Here is a 12,188-nt window from a genome sequence, read left to right on the forward strand (position 1 = left end):
GCATGTAACAATTTCAGCGATTCTCCAATTTAAATAAATTATTACACTCACGATTCATGCATCGAATCGTATGTGTGATAACTCATCATTTACAGTTAGGCCAATCATATGAGAATGATTAAACGAATATGACATTTGGCTAACAGAACAGGACAGGATGACAGAGAAGAAAATGAAACAAATAAAAACCAATATAGTACAAACGAAGCACATAATTTGTCCTTGAATCAAAACGTGATCCAAAATCATGAACAAACATTTATTGAATTGCGAGGAGAGGTGGGGGGGGACAGTTTTGAAACTTTAAATGCCGACTACTCCTTGACCAGTGTGCATCGTCTAAAGAGCTCGACGTGACCCCGTTACAGTCACAGAACACAAATATTCATAGAAACACAAAATCAAGTTTGTATTGTGCAGCCTTGCACCTCTTGATGCACCTCGGGATGGATTATGTTTGATGGTGGCCCAGGGATCTTATAGTTTGGGGGAGGGCCCTCTTCATATATATTCAATTCCTTGCCTGTACTGTTTTACCATCACTCGTGCCCGATGCCAAGCACTCCACTGTTATTTACAGCAGTTAATTCAGTTCATGGTTTTTAAATCTGATATGCGAATTGGAAAGCTATCAAAGTTAAAATGAAGCATTTCAATTTGACACATAGCTGCTAGTGATACACAAAGTGATGCTATGGCTCTAATTATGACACCCTACATATTTTTTTGAGGCACCTCAATATCTGAGGCCTCAGGTTGCAGCCTGTAAAGCCCCTGAATTAATCCGGCCGCGCATGGATCTGCCAGAAATAGGGAAGGGCAGATATATGCTTCTCAACGAGCTCAGAAAACAACACGTGGCCAGCATGCTATTTGATGCATTGCTGTTACACGAAGATGCAACTTTACGGCAGTCGCCCCTCTCCTAACACCCACGCCCCCACCGTGGCCCACGCCGCCAAATATGTTTGGCACGGCCGCTGATTTTTTTGTTAGACCGCTGGCTAATTAAAGGGCTGCGAGTCCTGTCAACATTCCATGGATGCTGCTAGGTAAGCCACGAGGGCTTGTCCCAGGCTCCATTTAAAGCCAGTGGAGTGATCCACCACAGGTATTCACGTGCCTTATTTATTTAACTCTTTACACCAGGTGTGGCCAGCAGTGGCTTTGTGACTGCTCTCACACAAGGCCGCCACCCTTCACCGATCTCCTTTGTCCACAACCTGGCGTGTGAGGAGCCTTTAAAACCCCGGCCAAATGTTTTCCCGAAAGTTCTGAAATATGCACTTAGAACTCTGGTGTGGTGCAAACACCCAAGTGTGTATTTGTCCGCACATTTTTGTTCTTTATGTACATATATGTTGAAGCTTCTTCATTGCCATGGAGTTGTCGACACCCAGGTGCAGGCTGTTTGATGTAAGTGAAAGCAAGGCACGTTTATCTACAAAAGCAAATGTATGTGTGTTGAACTTCTTTTGCACCGTACATTGCCAACAGTACTGATTGGATGTGCAGGGGAAGGACAATAAACCAAACACAAAAAGCAGTTCTAGAGAAATGAATGTTCAATCTAGACTAAGAAGTGAATAGCTTCAGTGGCTTCCTAATATTGGAAGGACGAGCATTCCAGACGGCCACAGAAGTGTATCAGAAAGCACACGATGCAGTGACCGTCTTTGGCCAGCAACCAAATGCCACTGCGAGGATGACCGGAGTTCAAGTGATGGTTTATGCTCCTTGACGAGATCAGCAAGGTATTGTGGTTGATTTGTCACGAGCACTTTGTGTGTAAATGAGTGCGAACAAATGTCAGCGTGCTTTACCCGTCAATTTCACATCTTTTTTTCCACTGGCACAATCAAAGATGCACCGGGGCCGTTGCCGAGCTCGCCTGGCCGCGGTTCAGGAGGCGCCAGGCTGTTTTTAAATCCTTTATATTAAGTTCGCTTGCTTGCTTGCGTGCTTGCGTGCTTGCTTGCTTGCTTAAGACCGTGCAAATCTTTCGGTCGTTTTTTAACCCACTTCCCGTGATCCAATCGAGCTGACATTTTCCACACAGACTCGTTGTGCGTGACAATTAATTTTCGTGAATTTTTTTTCCCAAAATTTTACACTTTTTAGGAATTTTTTTTTAAATATTTAATTACCAATTGCTTAATGCTGGCAGACAATCATCTGACCCATAGGTGGCAGCCATCTCAAGCCAGAGGACGAGAGGACTCTAGCCGCCACGCATATAAAGGATTTATAGTGAAAAACTTTGTTTTTACGGGTTAATTTTTATTTCCACTGCAGAAGCCGAGCCATCCTGCTTGCCGCAATGATCGAGTCGAGATGCCCGTAGAGGACTTGGTGACGCTGTCTCCTCACAGTCCTGACTCCTTGTCATATGCAATGAACATGTCATTAGCCCTGCCCCTGGCCTCGCTTGGCCCTGAGCTGATCGAGATTCTGCAAAACATTTTTTCCCTAAAACTTGTTTTATTTAACTAAGTAAGGCCCCCACTCAGCTATATAGCTCTCTTTTCAGAAGCGACCTGGATATCACAAATGATAGCTCAACAAAGTGGCTTATCACGTGTACATTTATAGCAGCGAAATACTCTAAAACGCATGTCGCTTCTAAATGTGGATGTAAAGATTGGAGGACCAGGAGAAAAGAAATCCGCGCGACCACGGGGAGAGAGACGCGCAAACTCCAAATATACAGCAGGCGTCGTCAGGGTCGAGATGGAACCCACGACCTCCTGTATACCAGACGAGCTAGTTAGCATCTCCTAGCCACCGTGGCGCAATCTCCAGAGGCCAGCGTGCCACGGGTTCGTTCCGACTCAGCACAACGAAAAGCCAGTGGGAGATTGTGAGCCCCAGTGCTTGGCTCGGCTTGGATGTGGCCAGTGGAAAAGGCGGACCAGTTACCATCAATAAGGAGCTATAACTTACTTGAACGAAAGTTGTGTTTCTGTTCAAACATAACTTGACTACCTTAATGTATTTCAAAAAACGGAATTGTTTCTCTGCTATTAGCGTCGCGTGCTGTGATTTGCGTGTTTGTACTTTGTCCCGATTATAACTTACTGGATGCAACACGTGACGCATAGGTTAATCTAGATTTGTTTAATCTATTAATTTCCGTGCAAAATGCTTTTTTTTCGACATAATACAAAACTTTTTCACTACGTTGACGAGTACAATACTACACGTGGCTTTGTAATGACTGTAAATATGTATCTTCCATAGACATTTGCTGAACTACTTAATTGCACTGTACTCGATCGCGTAGACGAAATGTCAACAACCCAAGTTAGAGGAGAGACATCGTCCCAGTCAACAAGGAACGCTTGAACCAACATTGTTCCACCACGTGTGGCCAAAAACACTCACCGCGACGCAGCGTTGATCGAACGTTTGACGTTTACTGGGGCTACTCTCTCTGCCTGCATTGCCCGTGCAGAAATGTAAGGAGGCTTGTTAAAGCAACACACAGTCGCTGGAATGTAATTGTGGCCGCGTTGGGATTGAGACTAAGAACGGAGTGGCAGCCCAAGGAGTGAAACACGCCCGACTGGAGGGCCACCATGGAGATCACCTCGTATGTGCCACGGCGGAGAGATGTTAAACTACCCTCGCCAGGTATACAGGAGGTAGTGGGAGGTTCGATTCCGATCCCGACCCAGAGACCTGCTGCTGTATATTTGGAAGTGTGCATGTTCTCCACGTGGTCGCGTGGATTTTTATCTTCTCCGGGTCCACATTTAGAATCAGCATCATGCGTTTAGAGTAGTGTAATATTGGCTGCTATAAATGTCCACATGATGATAAGCCGCTTCGTTTAACTATCATTTGTGGCTTCTGAATAAGAGCCATATAGCTCAGTGGGCTTTTACCTGGTAAAATAGTTTTCGTTAGTAAGATCCGGATTTTTGCTGCTGCTGCTGCTGCTGGTGGTCAAATAAATTTGACTAAACCGCACTTATTTAAACAAAAAGGAGAACTGGAAAACTCACCACCACCATCGTGTCCAACCGCCCCGTGCCGGATAACCGGAGCTGTCCACCTACCCCACTTGACATTCTGGTCTCTCACCACCACCCCCCCCCAAACCCACCACCCCGTTTCGTCCGCTAGAGGGAACCCAACGTTGTTGGAGCCCTGTTTATCTCGGGACCTTGCGGCCACCGATAAACAACTTGTGCTGAGCAATAGAGGACGAAATGACTCACTCTGGGGGCAAGCGAGAAAAACAAAGACAACAATCCCAAGTAGCAAAAGAGTCACGCAGCGGTGGCGTGGCACGGCGTGGTTTTTGGCATGCCCCCCCCTACCCCCTGGCTCAAGCAATGTAATGGGGCCCCGCGTTCAATCCACGTCTCACACACACACACTCAACACGCACAGCGAAGCTAGTGCGGGGCCTGTAGCATATGTGATAAAGGGGCCCTAAAATACATAAAAAAGCACACAAATATTAAAACATAAATTTTTAACTTGCATAGTAAAGTTTTTGTATTTTTTTCATTCGCTATACAGCCAGATAAAGCGACAAATCGCTAACCTTAAACACCCAGGCGTTCATGATAGTTGAAGGCGGTATAGTACTATAGTAATAAAGCAAGTGCAGAATCACTGAACCGGAATTGAGAACTTGAAAGCATTTAGCGCGGGGCCCTTGAAAGTGCGGGGTCCGTAGTAGCTACTACATATGTAGCTACACATATGTAGTAGCTACACATGTGTAGCTACTACATATGTAGCTACTCTTGCTCCTGGGACAATCCGGCACTGCACCTGCCGATTCGACATTTTTCATTAACGCTTACAAAAGTGCACGCACACCAGTAAATACGTCCAAAGGCTTAAACCTTCTTCACCGTGACACACGATCAGGCCTCCCCTTCTCAACGACCGCATAGCCCACGGTGTCTCGGTGCTTCTCGTAAAACTTTCACCTTTGAGTTCATCACTGAACCGTTTTCTCCGCTGCAGAGGGCCGTGCTTATGCTCATCCTGGGCCATGTTTAATCCACCTCGCCCACGTGTCGCCGTTCATCACGGGCACCTGTGCGACAATGCTTCTCCCAGCAGCTCCATCTCCGCGATGGACGTTGCTCGCTGGCGTCTCCACATCTTGGGCTGCTGCCCCAATGTCACGAATCGTGACCATCAACCCACACCCCCCCCCCCCCCCCAGCTTCGAACGACTATGTCCCTACCCAATTCTCTCTTTCTCTGACGCAGGTTCAATTACTCTCTCTCTCTACGTAAGGGGCCGTCCATAAATGACGTCACGCACCTAGGGGGGGGGGGGGTCAGACATTTGTGACGTGTGACGAGGGGGGGGGGGTTTGAGAAATGTGACGTCACATCAAAATGCGCAACTTTAAATAAATATAGAATTGTTATAACAACACTCATTGTTTTAACAACACTCCTACAACAACATCAGATTGCAGCGCCACATTAAATACGCACTACAATGACAATAGTTTAAAGCGATTTGAAGCATGTTTTATTTTCAAAATGGATATATGGTTTTGGGGGGGGCAGAGCTTTGTGACGTCATAATTGAGGGGGACGCCGTGTGAAGAGGGGGGGGGGTCAAAAATCGTCCAAAATCGCGTGACGTCATTTATGGACGGCTCCTAAGACACGGATCAGCAACACATATACATTTTAACAGAGAATATTGAGCACACGCTGAAAAGTGCGCTTTAACAGGCTATCATGAACGTGCGACGGAATGAATGATAGATTATGTTAATTTGGGCTTCCCTGTACATTGACATAATTTATCGTTCATTCTGTCGCGCATTCAACACATTCCTGCGGAGGGAGCTGGTAGGAACGTTGGGTTGCTCGGTCAATGGCCAGGGTCAACGGCGGCGTGGTGTATTCCGCAAATATGCCCGACTGTGAGGGCGGGCACAAGCCGGCGTGAGTAGGTTAAACGTTGAGTTTTATAAGGGCACCACGGGGTGACCAGCCCCTCCCCACCCAGCCCCACCCTCCCCACCCAGCCCCTCCCTGCACGACGGACGGACACAATAATCCCCTGTGGGCTGGTGTAACCAGGAGGTTCTTACCAGTTATTCCCTGTTACAGGACAAAGACGCGTGGAAGGGCGCAGGCTTCACTCCAGATATGCCAGCCTAATGTTGACATTCGCCTTGAAGATGAAACACACAGTCATAAGCCCGTTATCGCAATTCTATTCTTAAAATACGGCACTGTGTTCACGAGCTAAATCTTTTTTTTTAATTTTGTTTAACCAGGTAAGGCCCACAGCGATATTTTTCAGGTGGCTTATCACGTGTTACATTTATAGCAGAACAAAAAATACTCTAAACGCGTGTTGCTTCTAAATGTGGAGGGAAAGATCGGAGGACCCGTAAAAAAATAAAAATAAATCCACGCGACCACGGGGAGAGAGACGCGCACACTCGAAATACACAACAGGCGTCAGGGGTTTGGGATCGAACCCACAAGCTCCTGCGTACCAGGCGAGGTCGTTATCCACGCGGTGGCTTCTGGAGTTCTTCTTGTTTTACTATTCTTGCGTTGAAGGAGCGCAGACGACGGCTGCGTCTGCCATCGTATATGGCGCACGCTTTGAGTTGCATGGCTACAATCATACGACTGTGGCTTGTTTTCTAATTTCCCATTCATGAAGGAGACGTGCGCATCGGCCTGTCGATGTGTGTCATGCCGTTGATGGTTACACCGTCAGTGTCTTCGCAGGGGAATGACAAAGCTAGGGCGTGCGCTCAGTGCCGGATGATCCCGATAGCAAGAGTAGCAGCTACCAGAGGTCGCAACCGGGTACCCGATACCCGTACCCTACCCGATACCCGGCTACCCGTACCCGGCCGGGTACGGGTACCCGTTTGCGACCCTGGTGCGGCCGGGTACGGGTAAGGAATCAAAACCCGTTTGCGACCTCTGGTAGCTACGGATGTAGCTACGGGCCCCGCACTTTCAAGGGCCCCGCGCTAAATGCTTTCAAGCTATCGATTCCGGTTCAGTGATTCTGCACTTGCTCTATTGCTATAGTACTATACCGCCTTTAACTTTTATGAACGACTGGGTGTTTAAGGTGAGCGATTTGTCGTATTACCTGGCTGAATAGCAAATAAAAAAATACAATTACTTTACTATGCAAGTTAAAAATGTATGTGTTTTAATATTTACGTGTTTTTATTTATTTAGGGCTCCTTTACAACATGTGCTACAGTCCCCGCACTAGCTTAATCCGGCACTGGGTGCGATGTTTGTTTGGGTTATCCCCGTGTTCCCCTGCCATCCTCAAATCCCCGTGAACTTGATGAGCGCTGAAAAGCACGAAGTTTACAGCCACTAGATGGCAGCCTCACCATGGACATTGTCAAGGCATCTTCAGCCGCATTACGAACAGGAGTCGAAGCGTTTCTATTCCTGTCTCAGCTCTCAGGCTACTGTTGCTGCTGCTGCAGCATTACAAATGTTTCATCATTACAGTTTTTGGAACAACAACAACAACAACCACGATTGTCTCGCACGCAAAGCCAGACTGCCCGATGCAACTGATACGCCGCTTTTGTCCATGGACACGTCAGTCGTGCTTGTGTGTGTGCGTGTGTGAGAGCGTGCATCGTTCTACTATCCTTCGTCCATGGGCGTAATGAGCAGAATGAAATGTCAACAGCAGCCCTCTCATGAAAGGTTCACGTCGCTTACATTTTCTGTCTGCCTGTCTCTCTCCCAACACCCCTCACCCCCATCACCCTCCCTGCTACACAAAGGATGTTTAGGCTATTAATATTCCACTATAGTCTGACGTCAACGTGCCAAACGGTCAAGCAAAGGAAATGAGCGAAAGGGGCCCCTTGTTTGTATTTGGGGGTTGTTGTAAAAATGCCGCGGATCGTTAACGCTGGCACAGACGTCTGTCTGCACATCGTGAACTATTTTTTTCCACCACCACCAGCAGCACCACCACGAACACCCAGCCCCCCCCCCCCATCTCCCCTCTCTCTTCTCTCGAGCAGACGCATTCAATCGCTTGGCTGTAAAAACTGGCCATTATCAACCCTGAGTGGCCAGGCATTATTGTGCATCTCGCATTAAATATTCCACCGGTCTGCCAAAAACCACTCACGGTTCCTGGCAGGAGTGTCTCCAGGTTTCGCACAATAAAAGAGCATGCAACCGAGGGGATTGATTTATCGGTTTTTTTTTGGCACAGTTGCTGAGCACAGACCTCCCACCCACCCCCCCCCCCCCAAAACGTCAGGCGGTCAGCAACAAACAGCACCGTCACAATTGTAATTGGCCAGGGTTCATCCGCCTACTGAATTGAACAACAAGGTTATTGGAACTTTGGGAAAAGAGGCGGTTGGCAGAAATTGCAAAGTGGAGCGTCGCAAGGGTAAATGATGAGATGAAGAGAAGTGTTTTGTCCTGCGGTGTGGAGGTTGGACAGTGTGGACTAGACGAACCGTGCAGTTTCGGTTGACAAAGTCCTCAACGTGCTGACCCGCCCATACTGCACATATCTGTGGGAAAAAAAGCACTCCATAGCTCATAGCAAAATAAATATTCTGATATGGGTCGAGGAATCGACGAGTGAAGTTTACGGGGAGAGCGGTGGTAGTATCAGGGATAGGAGAGAAGCAATTGAGCCATTGGTGGTGAGCGAGTGACGGGGGGGGGGGGGTTTGTTGTGTTTATTTAATTATTTTTGTGCTACTTTGTGTATTTATTTGCCCCCGCTACAAATTTTTATTGTGGCCATAATGCGCTGGGCTGCAGCTGTATAATTGCCGGGTTACCCAGATAATCTCCGTCACTCGCTCCCGTGAAATCAGTGGGAAAGGCGCAAAGTCAGTTGTAAAAAAAGGTGGTTGGGGAGGCATTAAAATCCATATATTGTTTTTGTTATCTGTATCAGGCTTAATGCTGCTGCGGGATAACGGATAAAAAGATAAAACAGCTGTTACTTTTTAACTTTGTTCTGTTTGTGTAATTGCAGTTTTAGTTTATTGTCTGAAAACACAACGCCGATAAATTGTAGGTGCTAATATTTGAGCAAGGGGTTAATGCAAGCTCTCGGTTTTTTTCCTTTCCCTGTGTTGTAAAGCCCCCCCCCCCCCCTCCTTGTTGCATCGGTGAAATTTCCAGCCCTACGCGGTTTACAAGCGATGTATAGCCGTCATAAAGATTAGATGTGGGGTTGGCCACGGCGCAGGTAGGAGTAGGAACGCGGGCAGCATAAGCTTGCACACTCCCACCGTGGTGGTGAGATGTTAACTACCTCGCCTGGTATACAGGAGGTCGTTGGTTCGATCTCCGACCCTGACGCCTGCTGTATATTTGGGAGTTTGCGTGTCTCTCTCCCCGTGGTAGATTTTTCTCCGGGACCTTCGGGTTTTCTCTCTTCATTAAAAAAACATGCGTTTAGAGTATTTGGCTTCTATAAATTTCCACGTAAGCCACTTTATTGGGCGATCATTTGTGGCCAGGTCGCTTCTGAAAAAGAGCTATATAGCTCAGTGAGCCTTACCTGGCAAAATAAAATAATAATTTAGTTTTAGTTTAATTGTAGCTAAAGTTAGTTGACAAAAGGCTAACCATTAAACGTTTTTTTTAAATATATATAATGGAAGTTGTCTTTTCCAACTGGTCCAGTGTGAATTGTTATGCCAGATATAATGAACTCACGATGCTATTTTGCAGAACATGCAGACCTATTCCCAGCTAGTCATTGGAAATACGTTTCGATGCTCCTTCTCAGCATATGGCATGGCTGCAATTGTTTATTAAAGGTGCAGCCGTGCAATTACTTGCTCACGCCACTGCTGACAGATGAGCAGTCATTTAGAGGGAGCTCTCCACATACCCTGTACAAGGTGTTTGTCAAACTCTTCCATGTCAGCCAGACACCTTGGAAGATTGCTATGTTTACGCTATCTTTTATTTTACCAGGTAAGGCTCACTGAGCCTGTATAGCTCTTTTTCAGAAGCCACCTGGCCACAAATGAAAGCTCAACGAAATGGCTTATCATGTGGAAATGTATATCAACCAAATACTTTATGTACATGATTCTAGATCTGGAGGGAAAAACCAGAGGACCCGGAGGAAAATGGACACAACCAGGGGGAGTACATGCAAACTAAAATAGTCAGGCGTCTCGGTCGGGATCGAACCCCCGATCGCCACCATGACACCGATTAGTTGTAGAGTACCCACACTTTACCCCACCACAGAGGCGGGGGGGTGGGACTTTCCCGTTGCCTCAACTGCTGTGCCGGGAGATCGTAGAAAAGCCGGCGGCGACCTTTGAATTCCAATTGCAGTGTCCTAACCATTACACCGTGGCTGCATCCCGTACTTACAATATCTGGCCACTCTTTTTGTTTTCAGGGCTCTTTCCTTCATCTCCTCTTCCGTCCTCTCCGCACCGCACACAGACTATTTGGCGGGCAGTATTCGCATTATGACTTCATCCTGTCTAATTGGAGGGGGCCCAGTGCGGAGCACAGTGGGGCCGGTATTCATTCACCTTTGATGTGTCCGAACGTTCGCCAAAACATTGGCTGCCACAGCCAAACGAAACACACTTCCCACAGCCCTTGACTGGCCGAGTCGGCCGTTCTATGAATGTGCACCTATATACATCTCCATGGTGTTCAGCGTCCTACCGAGCCACCGATTAGCTGGGTCGGGACCCATATTATTGACTATTATTTGACATAACAATGGGTTAATTTACAAAGGGGGATATCGTGAAGTGTTGTTTATTTATTCTTGTCTTGGCAACGTCAACAAATTCGGACTGCAATTCCAAATTAAATGATTTGTCCAGCTTTTCTTTTCTTTACTCATCTCACGACACTTCAAAACCCAGTTTATTCACAGCCAGTGGCTGAAACCTGGATTCGAACCCAGGATCTCATTGGTGCCAGCTCTGCACTGTGACCTCTGAGCAAAACGGCCCCTTCCCACTCCACAAATCTTGGCCAAATCTCCAGGACTTCCCCATCGACTTCTGTAGAAAAAAAAGTTCCGACATTTTCATAACCGTTACGGGAATATTCCCACCCTAAGATCAAAGGAGGAAAAACACATTATTTGTGTTTATTATGTTTCGTCGTTGTTCTCTGCAGACACGTCCACACTCGTCATGTCTGGTGGAAAAAAATTGGTACAATAACACTGAAGGGCACCTTCTAAGGCATATAAAATAAACTTTCAAACCATCAAGAAGCAGAAGGATAATTTAAATATACATTGTGTATGCATAGACTATGCATTGCAAATGGTGGTAGGCATGTATGCTGTTTATACAAACTTATTATACAGAAATTACGTTAACTGGAAATGTCATTTGTGAATGTTATTTTAATATTGCTTCACAGATGCTGTTCTGTCGAGCCTATTGTCAACGGCAACGACCCACATTTATCAGTAAACGTTTTTACGAGGAATGCCTTAGCATGGCTCTACGAGTCCATGTCACCTGAATCCTAATAATGTTTTATAATCCCACGTGGCAGAGCTGTAGAGGAGCAATACTTCTGGCAGCTAAATTTATTTATTTTATACACAACCTAAATGATAACACACTTAATTTCCGGGCTAATCAATACGTCCAGTTTGAGGTTTTTTTTCGCTGTACATTTTTACGACCTAAAGTATATTTTTCCATATTGTTTTTATTTTCTTCAGACATTATAGTCCTCCCCCCCCCCCCCCCCCCCAGTTTACAAGGTTGTGTGCATGTGGGACCCACTTCGCGGTATCATCAATGGCTTGACTTGATTCGGCGAGGCAATCACATAATTTCAGTGCGGGACAATCACATCATCTTCCGTGTTTCAGAGAGCGCTTCAGATGCATGCCCTTCTGTGCCACACCAAAAACCACTTGACTTAGGACGGATTAAACACAGTAAACCGCCAGTTTTTTCACTTCAGAAATGTTACGGCTATAAGTGACCCATGGCCATATGGAGCAGCTATAACATATGTTAGCGAGAGACGGTGTGTAATGCGAGCAAGCGAGCGAGTGAGCAAGCGAGCGAGCGAGCAGGCTGTGACATGGCATGCTTCAAGGCGTGGGCTGTTTTGACAGCAATTGTAAACCGTGGCTCAAAAACTCAAAGGCCCAGCCAAAATAAAGCCACCATTTGAGTGAAAACTTCTGACCCTCG

The sequence above is a fragment of the Lethenteron reissneri genome, chromosome 18 (assembly GCF_015708825.2).
Source record: "Lethenteron reissneri isolate LAM-NWPU_2019-01 chromosome 18, ASM1570882v1, whole genome shotgun sequence".
Classification (NCBI taxonomy): domain Eukaryota; kingdom Metazoa; phylum Chordata; class Hyperoartia; order Petromyzontiformes; family Petromyzontidae; genus Lethenteron; species Lethenteron reissneri.